Source organism: Equus asinus, chromosome 3, assembly GCF_041296235.1.
Source record: "Equus asinus isolate D_3611 breed Donkey chromosome 3, EquAss-T2T_v2, whole genome shotgun sequence".
Taxonomy (NCBI): domain Eukaryota; kingdom Metazoa; phylum Chordata; class Mammalia; order Perissodactyla; family Equidae; genus Equus; species Equus asinus.
The window spans coordinates 2,720,122-2,743,455 of NC_091792.1; the positions used below are offsets into that span (position 1 = coordinate 2,720,122).

At 39.0% G+C, this 23,334-nt stretch overlaps 1 protein-coding gene across 1 annotated transcript in view; it reads right to left on the minus strand.

Moving 5' to 3' along the window:
* Window positions 1-23,334, minus strand: part of DKK2 (dickkopf WNT signaling pathway inhibitor 2) — a 94,024-nt gene that overhangs the window by 16,097 nt on the left and 54,593 nt on the right. The gene's annotated exons all lie outside the window — the stretch shown is intronic.

Genomic DNA, 23,334 nt, shown 5'->3' on the forward strand with positions numbered 1-23,334 from the left:
AATTTAAATTCTTATTGTATGGAAGAAGGAAGGTAAAGTGAGCACGTAAGGACAAAGGAAATGTCCATCTAGCGAACAATGTGGCATAGAGAAAGACATCTCTCATTGGCTTATAATCTACTTCTATCAAAAAAATTCAACTTAAATGCTTTGCTAGAGGATTGGAAAAAGAGGAAATTATGAGTCAGATGACAGATCCTTTGTGTGTGTGACCCTCATTTTCAAATCTCAGCCTCAGAAATGTGTACATCTTGTGATGGCCTAATGTGTTAGTAATCCCAAAGAAAATACATTAAAGACGTTGGTTCCCCCACGCCATCCACATCCCAGTACATCTGCTTTGATGTATTGACCAGCACATTCTCAATAGTGCAAGAGAGGTCAGATGATTTGTTACTAGATGAAAAAAATGAAATCATGTCTGCAGGCTTAAGACACCTCCCCTCCATCCCATTGGTCCTCCCAGACTGTGCAAAGAATATGCTCCTCTGTATTTCTGCTGTTTCTTTTCTCAGCCCTTGTTCGTTACTAAGGATCCCCTGATGTACTGGCATTGGACTCTTTTTTAACACCTCTGTGTCTGGCCTCACATTCCAGCAGAATTTGCAGCAAATGTGGGGCTTTAAAATGTGATATGGGAGAGTGCTGGAGGGAAAGAGAAATGGGGTGCAGCCAAGAAAGCAAGGACCCCGGTGATTTGGGTAGATATGTCCCACCTCAACACAACTCAAGTGCTATCTTGATTAATAGGAAATTTAGACAACAAATTGAACAAAATTCATTAGCCAAGTGGTTAATAGAGACTTTACACAATCTCTAATCCTATGTTTTTTTCAAATTTTTTCCCCTCATGTCCAAGAGTAAAGTGTTTCTAGAACTACATTTGGCATGCTATCTGAAATCTATCCTGTTTGTTTTTGTTCATGTTAACCAAAGAAGGCATCCATGTTACAGTAGAGATGACCAGAAAGCATGTCTGTTCTTAGCATGGGCTGTGATCCCCATGTACTGCCCCAGCACTTGCATTATACACCCAGCTACATGGGGCTACCTGCACATCCCTCAGTCCGCCACACTCCCTCATGACTATGCAGGTGCAAAGAGTTTCCTCTGCTGGGAACACCTTTCCGCCATTCTCTTCATCATCAGAATAATTCCAAGTCATCATGCAGAGATTACACCCAGTAACTTCACGTTTGGGAAAACTTCGGGCTGGCTCCTCACTCCCAGCTCTCACTCTTCCTCTTTAACCCACACTCTGCTGACATCTCATGCTTATCTGTACCATGATATAGACCATGCCCCGTTGAATTCTTCATCTGCCTTCTCTATGGTCTTTGATCATAGAAATCACCTTCCATCTCTGTATCCTCAGTAGTCACATAATGCCTGCAGTAATTTAGCATTCCACATTTTGTCTAGTAATGAATTAATGAATGAGATTTTGTTGCAACAGTAGTTGGAAATTTGTACCATTGAACTGACAAAAATGCTGCATAAGTACCCAACAGAATATGGTAAAAAGAAAGAACTTGAAAATTAAGAGGTGATTTTGGATATATTTTGCAATTGATTCTAAAAAATCAGCCAAGTCCTACATACACTGTCTGTAACCTACAACTACATAGCTAGTGACATCATATGTGCTCAAGAAGAAAGGAGGCTGGTTGATGAGAAATTTTCCAGCCAGCAACTCGACTGCGAGTGTTGCATGTTGAGCCTCCGATCCACACTTTCAAGCGCTATCATCAGTCCTTTACATTACGTTCCTACAGCTGACATTTTTCACATATAAATGATCTAAGGTGAAAAGTGGGCTCTGCCACAGCCATTCGCAGCAATGTCTCTGTGTTTCTCCTCTTTTCTAATTGTCCTCAGGGACTTGGTTAAGCCTATTGGTGGGGAAGAGCTATGACACTAGGTACTTGTGAGGATCAGATGAAGCTGGTGACACTCCATCCTGAATACTTCTGTCTAATGTTTTTTTGGCTTTGTATCTCAATATTATTCTCATTGGTGGATCACATCTGATAGTGTTCCTAGTTAACCTCCACCAGTATGAGGTGTTATTGCAAAGAAGCAAGAAGTAACTCATGATGGCTTCCTTTAAACATCTTGAGAGGATGTCAATGGAATACCAAGGGGATTCAACTTCTTGATACACCTTAGTCTCAGCAATATAGCAACCAGTACATAACACAAGTAGTTTTTCCAAGTCTTGCCTCCTGGAACACCACACCAAATCATTTATTTGATGTCTGACTTGCTTATGATCCTAAACAAACTGAGTTAAACAAGGTTTTCACCAGCCATGTTAAATTACTTAAATTTCACTGGCGTGTCGATTTTTACCAAAAAATGTGGACAGTGCTTCTAGGTTTTGAACCAAATTCATTTTACGTCACGTCTGTGATTCTTGTACTCACCTATCCAACACCCCTCAACATGCCCACACATCAGAATTTCAGAGACACCCATATGTTTTTCAGGCCCCACTCTCAAATTTGAGAACTTAAATGACTATTCAGCCTAAGCTGGGTTGATATTTGGTATTTGTAGAAAGATAATATGAGCCTGTTGCCTGGGCAAAGAGGCAAGAAATAAGAACACTACCTTCTAGATCAAATTTCCTAAGCTACATGTTTTGAGTCCAGGCAGGGATGTCACTGTGTGTTTGAACAGGTTAGGTCTCCCTTGGACTCCTGCACAGTGTAGCTGCATGGGCTGGAGAGCAGAGTGGCTGGATCCCCTTGTTCTGCAGGAAGAGCAGAGACGCCACACCTGGCACAGCAGGTCTCAGAGAGGATGGATTACGGTCTGGATCTAACATTTCCTGGGTTTAAATGAGATCACCAGAACTTTATTCACAAAACAAGTCGTTTCCACATTAATGTTGGAATAAGTGATTTTTATTACAAAACCCAGCACCAGCAGGCTCTTTTCTGAGGGCCGATCAAAAGCATAAGGACCTGCTGCTTTTCATCTCCCCTCCTTGAGCACAGCACCGTCTAGTACACACTGATCAAATTCTGCCTGGGATTTTAAACAGGACCGTTTGGAAAAGCCAAGAGTGAGCTCTTGAAATAAAACTGCTCATCTCAAAACAACAAAAATCGGAGCTGCACTTTTATAAATGGTATGTTAAAAACTGTTTACAACTTGCAAATGATGATTCCAAGAAACATTAGGATGCCTTTCTTATAGAGAGACATTAATAAATAGCAGTAAATTTGCTAAAAACATCCAGTCCTGCTTTCTGGGAAGCTTCCAAAGAGAAATGATAGATCTTTAAAACACAGTTTCACAGAATGAATCAGTTAAAAGAGCAATCAGCCAGTTACTTATTATATAATAACAATTAATATTAATATTTAATAGCAACTGTACATAGGACCCTTTGTCTTCAAAACCGTGAACTTCTTAAGTATCATTAACAAGTTAACTCTGTCACAACTGCCAACAAATGTTTGGGGAGCTCTGGGGAGAACGTCATTTAACGTCGGTGTGTTCTATCCTGGTAATGTCTGCAGGAGGATCTTTCCATCGTTAGATAAACACATTTGGATGCACAGAGGTGGGGTGATAACACGCACCCGTGTCCTGCGTCTGGCTGGTTACTGCTGAGTCCTCAACTCATACCCAATCCCAGGCAAAATGTGTTTCCAGTGATAGAGCGGTATGGTTTTCATTGAGGACAGACTTTGCCGAAAATGATACAAAAATTGTCTGGGAATTTGGGTGCATAACCTGGGTGTGGTGAGGATGAGCTTTTACATTTCTCACTAGAGTTCAGTGACTCTCCACATAACCCCAGCCCAGCCGTGGATCCTTAAATTCACCATCTCACCAGCCAAAAAGACTCCTCCTGCTAACAGATGCCATGGTTGCTAGAGCTTCTCCACAGACTGCACATATTTTCATGAGACCCTGAAAATAACAGGCTCCTGGAAACTACAGATATTTTGCAGATGTGCTTTTTACAAAAAGATTTCACAATTTGCCTAGGCATTCTATCAGTGAGCCACTTTACAGATGAATAAAGACCAACCACTGGTCTTTATTACAAATCACAAATTTTAATTGTAATCACTTTTCCTCGATAATTTCCAAAATTGTAAGCATTCAAGAATTCTACTTACTGGATATTTAATGATATTAAGGAATTACTGTTAACACTTAGTTTTGATAATAGTATAGCAGCTTTTTAAAAAACTTCTTGCCTCTTAAAGAAACAACTGGAGTATTTGTGGATGAAATAACATGATGTGCAGGATTTATTTTAAAATGATCTGCAGAAAATGCGGATGAGTTGGGGAATGTGGATGAAGCAAGATCAGTCATGAGTTAAAAATTGTTAAAGATACAAGATGGACACATGGGGGTTCACTCATATTATTCTCTCTTCTTTTGTGTATATTTGAAATTTCCATTAAAATAACAACTAAAGAATTCCTGCAAGATAGGCATAACTCTAAAACTAACCTTCAAGGAGCAGCCAGGTCCAAACATAATCTGAAATCACTTGGTTCCACACACAGAGCACAGGAAGCATCCTGACAACATGGAATCAAAATTTTCTCCTTCTCTTAATTCCATCCTCACTTTGGAGAGGCTGGAAAGCCCACCTCTGGTAAGGTTGCCTCAGGCTGACAAGACCTCTGATTGTGTGAGTAATCTTCTGAGTTTTGACAAATGGGATTATTCACCATCTACTACATGGAGGTATCCATGAATTCATTAGCTTTATAAATTAATGCTCCAGCCTCTGATCCTCAAATTTCTAGAGTGAAAATTATGCCAGAGGCCGACGGGAAAACATCCATTCTGAGCCATTGCCATCCACTGATTATTTCCTGAGGTGCTGCTAATGTCGGTGTCCTAGGGGTAGTAAAGATGCATGAGACATGGTCACTGCCCTCAGGAGACACCTATTAATAAGGCAGAAACAAGCCATTGCTTTTGTGGGCAGTCACCGCCCAGGTGATGACAGCACACTCACTCTCAGCCCATCTTTTCGGGGAACACATGGGAACTTCATCATCCTGGAATGGGCAAATGAGGGAAAGAGACTGGATACGAGACTGAGTGAAAATTTTCTAAGTACGTAGAGTCTCAATTTCTTTCTTTCTTTATTTATTCCTTTGGTTTTGGAATAACGGGGGTGTATGTACGACCTGCAAGTGTAGGATTGAATCTCTTAGTACTAACCACATCAGCTGCAGCTGGGTTCCCCTCTGCCCGCCCCAAATTCACCCCAAGACAGCTACTTGAAAGGTACTATAAAGATAAAGTCTTTTCTTTAAAATGTTGCATTGTTTGGCAACACTTGCTAAACGCCTGTCTAATTGACATGACAGGGATCTTTCTGTTTTTCAGGAAAAATAAAAGTAGCAAAGGATAGCTACTCTCTGAGCAGCCTTCCCATAAACTCACCGCTGTATTTCACATTCTGATTGGCAGAGAGCCTTCACGCACGTTCTCTCCTCTGATTAGGGAGGCGAGTTAGGTTGGCATTTTAAAAAAATTTATTGATGTGAAATTCACGTGACATAAAATTAACCATTTTAAAGTGAACATTTCAGTGGCATTTAGTACGTTCACAGTGCTGTGCAACCACTATCTCTATCTAGTTCCAAAACATTTCCATCACCCCAAAATACCAGCCCCCACGCCCACTGAGTGGTTTGTGTAGGCTGCATTAACCTCAGCTTTATGGGTAAGGAAGCTTATTCAGCGACTGGTAAGTGACCTGCGGTTAGGCAGTGCTAGCGCTGGAAACAGAGCCCAGGAATTCCTTACCAGACCAGTGCGTCTCAAACGTTAGCCTGCATCAGAATCACCTGGAAGAAATGTTAAAACACAGATGGCAGGGCTCCGGCCTCAACGTTTCTGTTTCTGTTAAGTCTGGAGTGGGGTCTGAGAGTCGCATTTCTAAAAATTTCCCAAGTGGTGCTGATGTTGCTGGTCTGCCGATCATACTTTGAGAACCACCGTGCTGTCTTGAGTTGCCTGATCCCTATTTTCTAATTATAGGTTTTGCTAATTCGATCAGGGATATTATATATTTAAACAAAGTAGGCTTATAGGAGGTGTCCGCTTTCTCTGCTTCACGTGTTTATTGACTGGGTCAACATCAAAATGAAAATGTGGGTGAAAGCACTTTGTCAGCTTAAACATTACCATGTAAATTAGAATCTTATTTCTTGCTGAAGCTCAGCCCTTTTACTTAACTAGCTGAACTTATTCTCTCTTCCAGCATGTCTGAGGAAACTCCTAAACTGTGCAAGTTTGTACTTCCCAAACGCCAGAACTAGACGAGTCTCCCATCATGAGCTTGACACACCGTGCCTTCCTAGCATGGTCATGAGATGATGAATGAATTAGTTTACTTAACAATCCAAGGGAATAGGGCTTCTTTACCATCACTTGAGGCACTTCCAAATAGACGGCTGTGGACTACCCTATCTGATTGACGTTGTGGACACAGCTCTATGCATAGGTTAATCCTACCCCAGTCAGGTTTCATGCCAGGCTCCTACTCTGCCTGCACTAAAAGGTCTTAAAACACCAATCGGGGCGTTCCTCCTCCCCTGGATCTCTGCATGACCTGATGCCAGTGTTTCAGCACCAACCTCAAACCACTTTCTTTGCTCCCCTATGTGTATACAAGTGTATAGACGACAACTTGCAATATAGCCAACATATGTTCCAACATCTGCCTGCCAGATCTGTGCGTGCTCTCCTGGCCACTCAGCTTGAGGTTGAGTAAGGAGGAGCCTTGCAGGAGAGTAAACGGTAGAGCTGACAATGTCTTGTTTCTAAAGTGCTGGGATCCTTTAATCTTCTTTCTTCCTTTGATGTCTGAGATTTCCTCTTTATGCAGTGACATTGGGACCAAATGAAACACCAGGAAACCATTTACCAGCAAAGGGGGTGTGTTACAATCACCTGCGGAGCCGCTGGTACCAGGTGACTTGAATTACTCACACATTTCTAGGTCTCTGCTCTGTGGGTGGGTAGCCATTTTGACTCTTTTTTACTTTGAGTAAAAAGATGACAGCTCCGGTCACACTGCTATGACTTCTATTTATTTTCTGCCCCTACATCAAATAAAGGCACAAATAATCAGGGGAAGAAACAAACCGTGTATAGCTCTGGTGACTCTAAAAGCAGTTGCTTGAAAAGGCATAGAATCTTTGTACAAATGGTTTTTGGATTCAAACAAAAGAGATAACATATAGTGGTCCAAGACGCTGAGGACTGGGAGACTGACTCTGGGTTCAGGTCCTGACTTGGCCATCAGTTAGTATGTAGACTTCGTACTTTTCACTTAACATCTGTAGGCTTCTGGTTTTTCATCTGTAGAATAAAGGAAATCATCTAAAAATGAAGTTTTCTTTTGATTTTTGTTTTTAACAAGCTATCTGTTGCAACTAATAAGAATATTGCCAATTTCCCGGGAGCTATTTGTCATTAATCTGCTTTTCTTTTGCATTACAGAAATAGTATGATATTACCTTCTTTTATTGTTTGTTTCCAAAAGGAAGGAAAATCTAGATAACTAGACAGAACAGTTGGGGAATATGAAATAGCATCAACACTGTTAGCACAGTCTGGCATTACAAAAAATTTTGCTAATAAGCAACATTTATTGAGTGTTTACTATGCACCATGCTCTGTGTTAGTGCTTCACAGGCAATCACTTGTGTATACGGCTCCCACTCAGTGGAAAACAAGTCTTGAATTGCCAAACTTTAACAATTTACTCCAATTCAAAAAGGTCCCAGCAGATAATACGTTCTGTGAAAATCCATATGGGTGGGAACGATCCTTTGGAGAGCTTGAAAAAATATTACAAATGCTATTCTATTTCTTGTTCACGGCAGACCTTCCCATCTCTGTGAACAGCGAGTCTGTGATGGCAGTTGTCAGGCCGAAAACCCTGCAGCCGAGCCGGCTTCCTGCTTTCACTCCAAATCCAAATCCATCAGCAAATCCAGGCTGCTCTCTCTGCCAAGTGTTTTGAGAATCCAGCTTCTTCTCACTGTCCACCCTGTTCCAAGGCTTGCATCCTTGCCCTGCATCCCAGAATTTCTCTCTCACCGTTTATTCTCAACACAGCAGCCCTCGGGGGCCTCTTGAAATGAAGTTCGACCTTGTCAGTTACTCGCTAAAGACTGTCCACTGGCTTTGTGTCTCACGCAGCACGAGAGCCTGAGCCCCTTCTGTTTGACGTGAGCTGACCCTGTATTTCTTTCTTACCACTCGCTCCAGCTCCAGTCCCCTGGTCTCCTTGCTGTGATTCCTCCACACTGTGAGTCCTCGAATTTAGGGCCCAGCACCAGTTCTTCTCTTTGCCTGGAAAGCTCTTCCTCAGAGAGCCAGGTGGTCCACCCCCTTCTCTCCTTCAAGTCTCTGCTCATATGTCACCTTCTATTGAGGCCTCCCCGACATCCCATTCAACCGCTCCCTCACCTCCTTACCTCTTTATTTTTCTCTTTCTAGCATTCCTCACCATCTGACATGCCCTATATTCTAATCATTTAATTGTTTATACTCTGAAGTGTAAGCACCATGAGACCAAGCACTTTTTGTTTTGTTTCATTTATAACTATCTCCAACATCCAAAACTGGGTCTGGCCTGTAATAGATGCTCAATAAATGAATGAAGAGATACATTTTATAAACATAGTTTTGCTGCTCTAGCATTAAGGAGGTCCTTTTCCTCCCTACTTCTCTCTTTGAGGTTCCATAGACTCTTCCTCCTGCAACTGCTTTTCCTTTCTCTTGTAAAAGTTTGCCCGGCTACCTGAATAAGTTGTTTTCCTGAATTTGACTAGGGAGAGGTTAGTTTAAAAATGATAGTGTGTTGTTTATTTCTCCCCATCTACTAGCAAATTTTCTTTCTCTTGCAAAAATCTCTTACTAAAAGCAAAGTCTCTAAACAGAGTTTCTAACAAAGTCTCCAAAATCTTACCATGGAAATTTCCTCTCTTTCATTGGTAAATTTCTTGAAAGAGTAGTTTACACACGTCGTCTCCTCTTTCTGGCTGCTAATTTATTCCTTAACTCACCATTTAACCTCAAATCTGATGCTGCCAATGTGCCGAAGCTTATCTCTCAATCCTGGTCGTGCTGAGCCTTCCAAGAGCCCAACTCAAAGTGTTGTCCTTGACTGGACCATTCGCTACTCTTCTCCCAGGATATGGCTGTCCTTTATGGACATCATTTTCTCCTTAGTTTCCAGCACACACTATCCTGGTTCTTCATCTTGTCTTAACCAGGTCCTTTTCATTCGCTTCCTTTCTAACATAGTAAATCTAAACAGATTTTTAATTTTTTTGTAGAATCTTTTATTCCAGAGTTCCATCCACTTCTGTGGCTTTGACTGCCTTGTGCAGATGGCGTCTAGACAATAACGACTCAAACTTGTCCCTTGCAACACCAGACATTTCCCATTCCTACCATCTCTGGCTCTCTTCCAGCATCCTCAGTGTTGCACGTGGCACTCACCACGATTCAGTGAAGCCATCTCTTCCTCATGACACTCCTATTTCTCTTTAAACTTCCTCCCAAAAGGGGAAAACTTGTAGCGGTTCAAAAGGTTTAAAAGGAGACCAACAAAACCTTGTGACTAGTGGAGCAGAAGATGAGATTGCGGAGGGAGTGAAGGAAAGCAGTGTTCAGAGCATCCTTAGCAATAAAGTTAAATATGTTAAACTCTAACATTTTATTGTTTAATCAAATATAGAAAAGCACTAAAAGTTCTTCATTCTGGGTGGTGGAAGTCAGGGGCTTAATTATTCTTTTAAATTTTTAATGTTTTAAAATTTTCTCTAAAAATATGGCTCTTAAGAAAAAACATTGATATGTTTACTATTTGGGAAAACATTTGCAAATATGGAAAATAATGAAGTCAATTATTTGCTTATCTTTTCTAAATTCCATTACACAAAATTTAAGTTTGGAAATAACTGCATGTTTAGTGTCGTGTTGACTAAACAAAGGGAAAACTAAATCTTACATTTGGATGTGAGCTTAGCTGTTATTTGACTCATGTTATTTGTTGTTATTTAGCTGTTATTTGAAGCTTGTGTTCAGCATCTTTGATACGTGGGCATCCAGCCTTGGCTCCAATGAGGAAATTATGACTTCAAGGGGTTGTCCGCTCCATTTTGGAAATGAATTCCTAAACTGTTCTTCCCCATGTCAAGTAAAAGTCCAATTCCCTTTTCATTCCTATCCAGCTTTTCTGGTTCTGCCTATTAAGTCTACTCAGAGTAACTCTTATATCTTATCAGTCCGAAGGTTTTATTTAACTTTCTGTGATTATCTCTTAAACCACAAGAAAGCCTCTGCTTGACTTTGGTCAATTTCCTTTAGGAAAGGACCCATTTCTATTCAGATAATCTGGTATCACCTAGTCTGACAGTAGATACAGCAGGATTTTTTTTAACTATCGGAATTGGGAACTTAATGAACTTTCCAACTTATGAGATGCAATGAAGATGTATCACTATGACTGTCTGTTAACTACTTTTTATAAATAATCAGATATTGTGCCCTTCAAAATGAAGAGTGATGTTGATGCCAAAATTCTTTATTTGTTTTAAGGCTATGATTTAAAATGAGCACTACCTCAATGCCAGTATGTATTTGGTGAGTCCTTCAGTAAAAATCATCTTCTAAAAAATAAAAATTGCCTCAAATCCTTCAAACATAATGATAACATGTTTAATTCCATGAACAGAAATAAGAAGTTAAAAGTTACTGGTCAACCACTTCTAGTGGAAGGCCTGAGCTTTTTCTAATCTTCAAACACCTTACCATGAATTCTCAAGAGGTTTAACTGAACTTATAGACATGGTTGCCACTTCTCTTAGGATTTATAGACACTCCAAAAAGCAATCTATTTCTGTTAGTCCAAATTCTACAGAATTTAATCTTGATCTTTCATCTTCCCAACATGTTAGTCAATATGCTTATAAAAGTAAAGCAAAACTTAAATTCACAATCTTCATCTTATTTTATTCTGGGGAGACAACATTATCTTTTATCCATTTTTTAAAACTCTCTGACATATTTCTTTCTGTCTTTTGCAAGTTGCATCTAATTTCCTGCTTTAGCTTAGTTATTTCTTGGTATTCCTCCTAGGTAACCACTTTTATTTTGTGGTATTCCCATTTGTGTTTCAACTCCTTGTTCAAATTTTTCCATAGACAACCAGCTGTTAAGCTTAAGAACACCAGATGTTAGCATAAGATTTGAGATGCTGTTACCAGGACAACCAGCCCTGAGTGCTGGGCCATTCCCATCACTGTTTGGAGTCAAAGAGGGGATTGAACTTCACCTTTTTCTATGGAAATAAAACAGACAAAAACACATATGTAGCACAAAGTTAAAGAGCTGGCTAGGCCACCCTTCTGGTGTAAACTCTGTTTATACCTTCCCAGTAGTTCTGCTGTACATGAAAAGAGCAAAGTAACAAGCATTTAATACAGAAATGTGGGAGACAAGAAGGCTTTAACCATTACCGCTTGGAGGATTGATCATATTTTGATGATTTTCAAGGTTGTAGATGAGTTGCCTTACTCAGTAGGTGAAAAGGGAAAGCTTTGAGACATCTCATCCTTCCTTCCCTTCCCTCAGAAGCTCAGAGGCTACTGAGAGTTTCTTCTGTGTCCATGTGAGGCAGCCTCTCACGTAAAATGAGAAATCCCACATTTAAGTTACAACATGGCCCAGTGAAGAGTTAATCAAGAGATTCAGAGTGTTCTCTGCAGAAAGGGCACTATGTCAGCCTCCTTCGGACATTCCAGAATCACAGAATCACAGGACACAGAACTTATGATAATGTAGTACAACGCTATCTCTCTCAGGTAATGAAATCAAATATTTTAGACTTCAAATCTGTACTCACTTACTTTATGAATCTAGTAAATTTATTAAGCTCTTGCTGTCTGGTTTTCTTATGGCGACAAGGCCCTGGTGTGCAGTATAGTGAGGAAAATCCACGTTGTGGGTAGACTGTGAGTGCCATCTCTTGCAAATTATCAGCCAAGTCTCTGTTCCCACAAATGCATGACTACGGTAATAAGAACTATTGTACCTATGCATCATGGAGTGGGAGAATGAGATAATATATTATCTAAAGTACATTCTAAATGTTGTAAAAGTGTTATTATTCTAGGGGCCGGCCCAGTGGCATGGCGATTAAGTTCCCATGCTCCGCCTGGGCAGCCTGGCATTCACGGGTTCGAAACCCAGGTGTGGACATACATACCACTCATCAAGCCAAACTGTAGCAGCATTCCACATACAAAATAGAGGAAGAAGATGTTAGCGCAGTGACAATCTTCCTCAAGCAAAAAGAGGAAGATTGGCAACAGATGTTAGCTCAGGGCCAGTCTTCCTCACCAAAAAAAAAAAGCGTTATTACTCTCATTGATTTACATGAAAGCCCTAAAATAGAAATTAGCTGATGTGATGGAAAGCTGTTTACTCTCCCATATGTAGCCAAAGTTCCCTCTGTGCCTGCTAAAATTTCACAGACAAAAAATTTAGAAGGTAAGCCATTATCTAAACCTCCTAGGACTGTGCATTGGAGTTTTGAAGTTTGGAGTTGTTTTGTTTGTTGATTCATTTCGCCTGACATACTGTTACCATCGTTTGCTTATAGTTTTCTTTTGGATTACCTAAAAGTTTGTTTTTATCACAGGAAAATAAGAGAGAAAGAAGAGATGACTGTTGTAATTGAATTTTAATGAAGACACAATACGTTCTTCAACACGCCACTCCGTTATTTCAAATGACAACATAAAGCAGATTTGAGAGATGCCCGTTTTTATGTGACAGAGAAAAGCAGGTCTTTAGCTTTAGTTCATGGTATGCAGAAACCACCACTAGTGTTCAACAGAGGCTGTGTCTGTAGAGACTGGAATGGAAACATTTCTGGACAATGCGGAGGGGGTTCCCCATTGTGGAATACGACCTCACAAGTTCATAATTAATAACACTACTTTGCTTCCAAAGGAGAGCCTTGGGAAACTGTGCAGTGAGGCAACCTCACATGTCTTCTCAAAGGAAATTATTTTTTTATTCATAAATTAAGTAATAATGAACAAGACAGAGTGTGCTAGATTTCAATGTTAATTATCTTCTAAAATACCAACTTACTGGAAATGTAATGGGTTTTATTTTCTCTTCTAATGTTATACTCATGACGTCTCCAAAACTGGAGGCTGAGTGGCTTTTTGCCCCTCTCCCTCAGCTATATTTTCCTCCTATCCTTCTAAACTCAGAAGAGGAAAGCGTCTCTAGAGCTGAGCCTCTCTGCAAGGAAGAGTGAGGTGAACATAGTTTTAACATAGATTTGTGGCTGGCTCCGCTTGCTGAGGTAGAGTGTGATGTCTGGGGAGGTTTTACGGGACAGGCAAAGGAGCCACCACACCATAGTGTATCTGTTAGAGAATTGTTTTTCCTCCCGTAGAATCACACTCAACACACAACATATCACCCATGAATTCACCACAACTCATCCTTCACACTTAACAATTCAAAGGGGAAGCCAATTATTACTTTTTTCCAATAAAGGTCAACAATTATCTGACGTGCCATGGAAACCTTTGGTGAAATTGCAGCTACACCTAGATAGACCAAACGGTGTTATGTGCCATAATCAGAAATGCAAAGAGAGCAAATGAAAAACACTTCTTGGTACTAAGCTGTGGCTATTAACTACAGAATACTGACAAAATGAGAAATCCTATGTTTAAGTCATGACAAAGCCCTGTGAAGAGTTAAGTGGATATTACCCTCCTGTGGAGCTCTCTCCTCCCGCACCCCAGCCCCAGAAACGGAACTCCCACCCAGGCTCCCAATTGAACTCATTTCCATTTATTGCAGTGTTTATCACAATCTGCTATAGTTGTTTAGAAGTTTCTCTAAGGACAAGTAAAGTGTATAGCTCATCTCTATATGCGAGTTCATGATATGGTTTATGATCCACAGGAAAGGATCTGGGAATAATTATCAAATATGGGAATTCTGAAGTCTAAAGAGCATTTAATCTAAGGAGTAAAAGAATGTAGTCCATATTTGTTAAGATGATACTCTACTAGCATTTTTAAAAAGAAGTAGAACTCTTGAAAAAATTTAGCTGACCACTTCTATTGAAGTAAAAGAACTGAGAATTCATTCAGAATTGTCTGCATTGCAAAACTTCTTTTTGCAATTTCTATGACCTAGGATAGAAATGACTGATAACGTGATAATGTATGTTAAAAGGTATGTTAGACATATAAACTGTATGTAAATTATATTAAGGGTCCTTGGAATGAACTGTTTTACTATCTTTTATCTTTGTTGAGAGTTTTATTAACAGAATATTAATTATCCTCAGCTCAAGAATAAATACTAATCACAATCCTTTTTAAAAGGATCAATCAAAAATAGATGCAAATCTGAAATCCAGGAGAATATGCCTGGATTACGCATTACCTACAATTTCCAAGATTTGCACCTATATTCAAGAAACAAGGGTGATATTGTCACTTTCAATTTCCCATTAAAAAAAAGAAAGTCCTACTGTATGGAATAGATGGTAGGACCGGTGAAGGAAGTCTAAATTCGTAGGTGCATGCCTAGCATCATTTTTAAAGGATCTGGTTTGGTAAAATTTTAAGTAACCAAGGAGGACAAAAATTATGAGCTTAAGCCAAGCTGCTTCTAGTTTTTGGTATCCAGTTCAACCAATTGCTCTCCTGCCTAATTGATCCAGTTTTCTTCTTGCTCTCTCCATTCCTTAAATAAAACAAAATGACTATAAAGGTTATTGTTAAGAATTTAAGAGATGAAACAAATGACATTAAAGACGGACATATGTTTGCATTTCTTTTCTTAATAGTTGACCATATCAAGCAGACAATATTTTGGAAAGCCAAAAATATATGCCCAATTACTGTATTTGACTTTCTAAATTCGCAAGACGTCTAAAAAAAGATTTTATTTGCCTGTGTGTGAAAATATTCCAAACATATAAAAGGGTTTTCCTGGTGGATTAGGAACGAAATAGCCCAAGTCTCCACATCACAAAAATTGAGTATATTAAGCTGTTTTTATGAGTGCCTGATTGCTTCATACAAGTCTGCATTCTTGATTGATCTCATTCTTCTTTCTCAGGGACTTTAGAATATTGGTCTTTCGTGCCATTAAGGTTGGCTTGCAGTACTCAACACAAGGAAATTACCCCTTTCTCTTTCATGCAAATCTCTCTGTTTATCTGCGAAATCTACTTGATTGTCTATGCCTATTTTTTCGAATGTTTCTTAAGAGGATACAGAGATTAAGTAGGACCTAGACCCACAATTTGTAAAATTGTAAAATTTGCATAAGTAACTTTATTCCTAGAACAGAATAGTCAGATTTTAATGGGAATTTCCCCAAAAAAATTTTTAATATGGAACATGCTTAACAAAGAATAAGTTAAAAATCCAAAATATGAGCAAATCCATGACAATAGTAGTTTGCGAAAATAAAGGATGTTGGGAGAGTTATGGTTGGCAGAAATTCACTCCTCTGTCTCTTATTCATTCATTTAACAAATATTTTTTTACCCCTTGTGAAACTGATTGGCCCTTCCTACCATAGAGTGTATAGATATTCATTTAAGCTCATACACAATGATGCTTAAGTAATTTTTAACGTGTAATTTCTGAGTTTGCTTAACATGTCATGAATTTGTGAAACAGTTTGCTCACTGGTGTGAAAACTGAACTGAATGGGTGCAAACTTAGGCAAAAAGGATAAAACTAGTTATGTGCAGAAAGAAGAACTTGCATATCTAGATATCCATTACAAATTTCTAAACAGTGATTTATGGCTCATTAAATAAAAGATCAACTAGCCTTAAAAGACACTGCTTGAAGTTTCAGGATGTTTCATGTTGATATTCGTAGTGTTACAAAAAGTGTAAACTTTTCTTAACGTTAATTATAATTTATAATTAGAAAAATGCATGTAAATAATTAAATTCTCTTTTCCTACTGAATCTTAATAATGATTAATTAAATTGTAAAAGAACAATAAAGTGGGCAGGTTTATAGTTTTCCTATTTTCTTCTTTCTTGCTGATTTGTTCATTCTATGGTCATAGGCCTGCTTTACTTGAAGAAAATGGTTTAATAATATGGTCACTGTATATTTATTATTCATTAGATTTATGCATATTTGGGGAATCAGAGCATTTGATTTTTTTCCTTCTTTTTATCCAAATTTTTCTCTTTTGACAAGTTAATATATGAAGAGGTTAATTCTATTTAAATAATTCATCTATTTGTTAGAAGCTTAACTAATATTTTGATAAAGGAAAATTTTGATATTAATGTTAATACTAATTTTGGCTTGACGCTACATAGGAATCCTTATGCCATCTCACCTTCCCTTTCTCTGGAAAATCAAAAGTTGGCTAAATTTCTGCGTGTTCTAAACTGTAATCCTCAGCCCATTAAATGTTTCAGAAAAAAAGTGTTTTGACTCTGCTGAAAAGTTGGTACATGTTGTCGGTTATCTCTTTTGCAAAATTTTTAGAGTCGAAAAATATTTAACGTTTAATGATAGTAGCCATGTTTTAACATTATGTTAATTTTCCTAAGTTTTTAACCTTATTAAAACTTCTGAGATCTTGACATTTTCACAACAAAATTGTTTCAGAATTCCTACAGAGTCAAACAACCATGTAACAGTAAATTTTAAAATGTCTTAACCTTATAAAGAAATTTCAAACTCTTATGTTTGCAACCGCCAACAGCTTGTACTAAAAAAAGAAGAAGAAGAAAAAGTCTGGTAATAGTTAACAATCACAGGCTTTCTTTGCAAATGTGAGTTTTCTCTTTCTTGTGTTTCTGACATTAACAATTGAGTTACAGCAATGTATAAATTAGATACAATAATAAACTTCTTATGCAAATTTATGATATTCAAAATATGTTTTGCAACTTCTTCTACTGAAAAAATTTCTCACATAATCCTGCCCCTCCATCATTCACTACAAAACTCAGGCAAATACAAAGAAACCAACTATCAATTGTATACCACAATAGTTAAAAGACCGTAATGGGCCTGGCTCCATCACTTACAAAGCTGTGTAACTTTGGGCAATTAGTTCGCCTCTCTGTGCATCTGCACAATCTTCCCTCGCGAAGTTTTTCTTAGAGTGATGTGATGAAACATAAAGCACTAAGACCAATGGCTGGCACTGAATAGGTGCTGTAAGTGTTAGCTGCTGCTGTTAATGTCCTTGTCATCGGGGCGAAGCAGGGGAAATTCAATCACATAATCTCCAAGTCGCAGCTGGTCGAACCGTCATTCTTTTTCTCATCACACAGAGGACTGGTTCTTAACCAGAGGTCTCTGAACTTGGTTGGGAAAACACGACGTCTTTATTTTCACTAACCTCTAGCTGCATGTCCTTCAATTGTGAAGGCACAATGCGATCACAGTGGTATTAGCAGTATCTGTGACTTTGTCAACAACAGAAATCACAGACATGTGCATATCACATTACAGTTATTTCTGGATCTCAAAACACTGTTTCCACTCACCACCAGTTTAAAATTATGGTAGCTATTAAACCTGCACCTAGATCTTGTTATTTAATACAGAAATAAACACATATATTGCTATATCACAAATTCCATTAATCATATATCAAGATAAATGGTGTTCCTTTTAGTTCTATTATTGTATCTAAACATTATTCTGAGAAGGGGTCCCTAAGTTTCATCAGGCTGCCAACAGGATCTTGTATACTTGACCTGCTGATCAAGGACACGGTGGGTAGAGCGAGCTTCGTGTATCTCTTCCATTTTTGATTCTCAGATGAATGTACCAACATACAATAAAATTATTAAAGAATGAGCAACTAAAGGAAGAAAAGGTAATTATCAGAAGTACCAGAGTTTTCAAAACTTCTTTATTTTGAAGTTTAAATGAAGACTATGAATTGAATTGCCAGCAAGGGGCAGATAAGAAAGTTGGAGACTAATAAGCACATTGGTGTTTGTGATGGTTTTTTCATGTGTCAATTTGGGTAGGCTAATGTGCCCAGTTATTGAATCCAACTGATCCATCTAGGTATTGCTGTGCAGGTATTTTGTAGATCTGGTTAACACCTACAATCAATTGACTTTAAGGAAAGGAGATTATTCTTGGTAATGTGGGTGGTACTCATCCAATCAGTTGAAAGTCCTTAAGCACAAAACCTGAGGTTTCCCAGAAAAGAAGAAATTCTGTCTGAAGACTGCAGCGTTAACTCTTTCTGAGTTTCCAGCCTACGAATTTCAGGCTTGCCAGTCCCACAATCATGTGAGCTGATTTCTTTTAAAAGATAGCTAGTTAGAGATAGAGATCTATATGTCGTCCTCACTCTCTTTCTCTCTCGCTCTCTCTCATCTATCTGTATCTACAAATATATTCTATATCTATCCTATTGGTTCTGTTCCTTTGGAAAGCCCTGACTGATACAGTGTTCATTATCACACAGCCTACTTGATTTTAAACAGAATCAAGGTAAAAGAAGAAATCTTTCCCCTTCCACATTTCTCTTACACTCCTACATCCTTTTTACTTTATCTATCTCTTATAAATTTTGTTTCTTGACATTTAAATACCACCTAAGAAGCAGTTTTGAAAATACAGAATAGAAATATACCTTTATGTTGTTTTGTTGATATCCAGATAACCAATATTTCTTATTTCTTGGAATAGCTAATATCAGCCACTGTGTTAAAACTATGGCAACATATCTTTTTGAGAGTCTAATGAGTTATTTCCAAAAGTTTGGCAGGAATAGGTTTCCCAAGAATGTCAAAGCCAAGAGTCATAATGATCCTCCCAATTAAAAAGCAATAAAAACTGGAGCCTGTAACCAAAAATGAGATTTAATATGTGTAACCTACTTCCCTTGTTTTTAAATATTTTATATAATTCTTTGCATTTTCTTCCAAAGAATGTTAATAGCACTGAGAAGTTCTTGGTTGTATTTGAAGTCCAGTGAAAAATCCAGTGATACACATAGTAATTTAAGATTTAAAAATAACTTGGGAAAATCTGAAGACTTTTAAGTACATAGTTACAAATGAACTTAGGTTTGGATGTCTGTAATAAGTCATGGATAATTGATTTATACTTGTAAGGTGATTGAAATGATGAGATAATGACCAAGTAGTAATTTAACACAATAATTTGCCAAAAAACAGTAGCTAAAATAGTGACTCTAGTAAAAAGTTGGCTTTTGTGACATAATATTCCTTCACTGAAGAATAATAACAAACATTTCCAAACTTTGGAATCAGATTCTGAGTTTAAACAAAAGCATGCACTTCGTTCATTTTTTTCACACACAATGGAATTTATGTGGGAACATGCGTTATCCGCCAAAGTGTATGTAGCATTACTTCAACTCCAGCCACAAAAGCTGCAACTGAACACCAATCTCATCCATTTCCTGGGGCTTTCACTGGTAGCCAACTCTCCATCGCTTCTAGATTTTCAACCCTTCTAATTTTCCCAAGAATGGACGTGTGTTTTTTTATTTAAATCTCATCTGTTAGGAAGTAAACGAGATGCCTTGACCATTGTTTGCATTTAGTTGTCTGAGAGAGCCTATTGGAAGCCTCTGGTTCTTTCCCTCTTTAAACAACATGCATCTTAATGAAGAGCCTGGAAGTCATAATTCTCTGGAGGCTGTCTCAGAACTACCAGGCTTTTCAGCCATAGGTTTCTGGTTAAGAATAGATCACAAGAAGAAGAAAGGTCACAGTAAGGAACTATCTTCAAAGAATTGTCGTCATTACTACCATTTGTGTACTACAGATGTGCACAACTTTTTAATTTTTTTTTATTTTAAAGGAGGGACTGATTTATTTGAAGCTTTCCAATCACTGATAGGGATAAGAATTGATGACAGTGAAGTTCTTTGGTGGATCCACTCACTCACTCATTCATTCAACTAACAAATATTGAGCATTTATCATAGGTCAGGCACCGGGGGAGGCACAAGCTCCACAATGATGGAAGAAGATCAACACAATGTTCACTCTTATGGAGCTTGCTGTTTGGTGGAGTAGAGATTAACAAACAAACATGAGAAGCTTAGGTCGGTACCCTGACTAAATGTGGCGCAGTGCCGTAGAAGCACAAGCAGAAGAAGCTCATCCAGATGAAGGGTCAGAGACAGGCCTTCCAAGGAAGCGACATTTGAGCTGAGATTTGAAGGGTGCGGAGGAGTTAACTGGTGGAAGGGAGGGCTGTGCTGAAGAATAGTTCCAGAAAGTGGAAATGGTTTGTGTAAAGTCCCTGTGGCAGGAGACAGCATGATGAAAACAAAGGCTAAAACGTCCAGAGGGATGAGAACAAGGTGGCGACAGAGCAAGAGGGGGCTTGCTCAGCCAGGACCCAGACACTGGTCTTGAGTGTAAAAGAAACTGAAGTCACAGAAGGAGTTTCAGGAGAATGATCACGTGATCCTAGGGCACAGCTCTGTCTTCTCCGTTAGGATTTTGTTAAACATCTAGAACACAATGCCAGGCACTTAGTAGAGTTGATAAATACTTGTTAAAAGAAAGAATGGATGAATGAAGGGAGCCGGGAAGGAAACCTCGGAGAGTGAGAGATAGTACAGGTAGAAGATTCAGAGACAGCTAAGTTAAGTAGAGCCCCATCCAATGCTGTGGCTCCTCAACTCTTTCCAGAGCGTGTCTCATTTTGGTTGTTAGCATCATTTTTATAGATGAGGATAATTAAGCAACTTGCTTAAGGTGATACAACGAGTTCTCATACCAGTCCTCTCTCCAGCTTACTAGTACATGTGTGTATGTGTGTATGTGTGCACACATACATATTTTTTTCTCTCTGTCTCCACTGAGGAGGTCTTGATCACGATTGAGACTGAAAGAAAGAATCTAAATAATGGAATCCTGCCTCATATTTAAGTTATTGCAAATATTGCATTTACTTTTAATTAAAGTTGCTGTGAAACACAGTGTGCCCAACAGATAGCAGAGAGACCTACTGCATAAAACGAACTGCATAATGCAGTCACTGATGCTTCATTTTCCACACGGCTTTCTGGGCAGTTTGGCTCCGAATGGGTTGGCGGGATTCCTGGGCTGTCGTCAGACACGGGCTTTATGGAAAATTGAAGAGCTGGCTCTGGCTGCAGTTCCTTCAGGTTGAGAGGAGAGGAGTTGCTAGAATTGACTGCCCCACTGCAGGGAAGATGCAAAGACACTCAAGATCTACAGTTCCCCCTTCCTCCCTTTCCCATGTTGCCAATTTGGATTCCGCAGAAGCCTAAGTGGTCAACTTAGAGACATCCCAGAGTGAAACAAAAGTACTCAGGAAGAAGATTTGGCCCTTGACCTAAAGCACATCCCAGTTTCTTTCTGGAATTAAGTTGAGTGGTGGGTTCTTGGAGGATGAGGCTGATTTATGCTTAAAAAAAAAAATTAAGAGTCAGTTACCCCAAAGAAGCAGTTTCACGGTCTTTGCTTAGAACTGAAATCTGGCTTCCCTCATTCAGCCTTTCCCCAAAATTTCAGGCTCCAGTTTGGGGCTTTTGATATTTACTTTGAGTGTTTGCTTCGGGTGTGAACAATATTCTGCCACTTTATGAGCTAAGGAAAACAGGGAGAAAAATGTCACTTGGAACTGACTGGTGGAAGCAAAGGAAAAGAGCTGACAGAGGCAGACACGGGGTCCTCAAGAGCAGAGGACTCTCCCCAGGGGTTAAACTGGTCAAGGATTCTCCATTCTTACAATTCCAACCTCCCTCAAGCTCCGCTCTGTGGCATCCCAACTGACTGGGACAGACGACCTGGAGAACTTCTTGTTTCTACTGCAGAGCTGAATGCAGAATAGAGGAAAAGGAGATGCTTCCCACACAGTTTCAGGGATATTATGAGGTGCATAGGACTTTATGAAAAGCCAACCACTGTCATTATTTTCCTCAGAACATGTATTTTTGAGTCTGGGTCACTTTAGCATGCTCCAGCCCCGTGGCTTGGGTTTGAATCTCAGTTCTTCCACTTTTGAGGTGCCTGACCTTTGACAATTTATTTAACCTCAGTTTTCACATTTATAAAATAAGGACAATATTGCTATCTGCCTTACAAGGCTATTGTCAGGATTGAATGAGTTAATTAATGTAAAGAAATGAGGACATTCTCTGTTGCTCCATGGGATTGTTAGATTAAAAATGTAAATGAACATTTTGAAGCTTTCTGAATATGTGTATAACTGCACACATGCAATTGTAGTCCATTTAGAGAAGAGTAATGGTTATCTATTTTGGCCGTTATCTCTCTAAAGAGTCAGTGAGATGATGGATGTGAACTTCTCAGCAAAGTGCTCCGCATAGAGCGAGCGCTCCACAGGAGCTGTCATTATGGCCATCCCCATCTTCCTCATCCTCCTCCTCATCATGAGTTATTGTTACAGGACACTTTCTTTTTCCAGTGGCGCATCCATCAGGCTGTCTTGATTGGCAGGCCCTGTTGCTGTTACAGAACTTCTCAAATGGTTGACCCAACATAGACTCATTGCTTTTGGTCAAAATTCAATCTAATTTTCCCCATTCTGGTCTAGTTTGTGAAGTGCTACATCCGCACAGGGCCTGTTGAGCCCACAGAACGTTAGAAGTGTGGCAAAACTTCATCACTGATCAATGGAAAACTCTTAAACCTGGACAGTGCAGTTCCGGAACTGCAGGTGAACCCCTAATACCCACATGGCTGCCTTGTATCTAAAGAGGGCAAACTGGCAGCCACAATTTACATTTGACAGTGTGTCTTAGGAAATCTTACTCTTAAATGCAATTGACCAGTTCTCTGAGAACGACCAGGAAGGTAAAGTTTCCAAAATGTTAGCACGACTATTTGGAAACAGAAAAAAAAGAATCAAATAACCGTTGTTATTATGTTTCAGACTCCTAAAATACCAAATTAGGTTTTGCTTTGCTTTGCTTTGCTTTGCTTTGCTTTACAGAAGTAAACATTTGTTTGGGTGGCCATCTTAGTATCTACTCTAGCGCTGACTTTTGTCATAGTGTGCAAACGTTTCCTTGCTTGTGTTTTCTCTGGGTAAACATATAGAGAATGTGATTTTCCACATGTACTCTGTCGTTTGCATTGCTTCAGGGGATTGGATTAGTCTGAGATATACAAGACCCCTGCATCAGGATAAACCCAGCCACACATTAAGTGATATTGAGCTATTCCTCCTGGACATGCAATTTCTTTGTGTTACTGATTTCTCTCTCCTAAAACAAAACCATGTT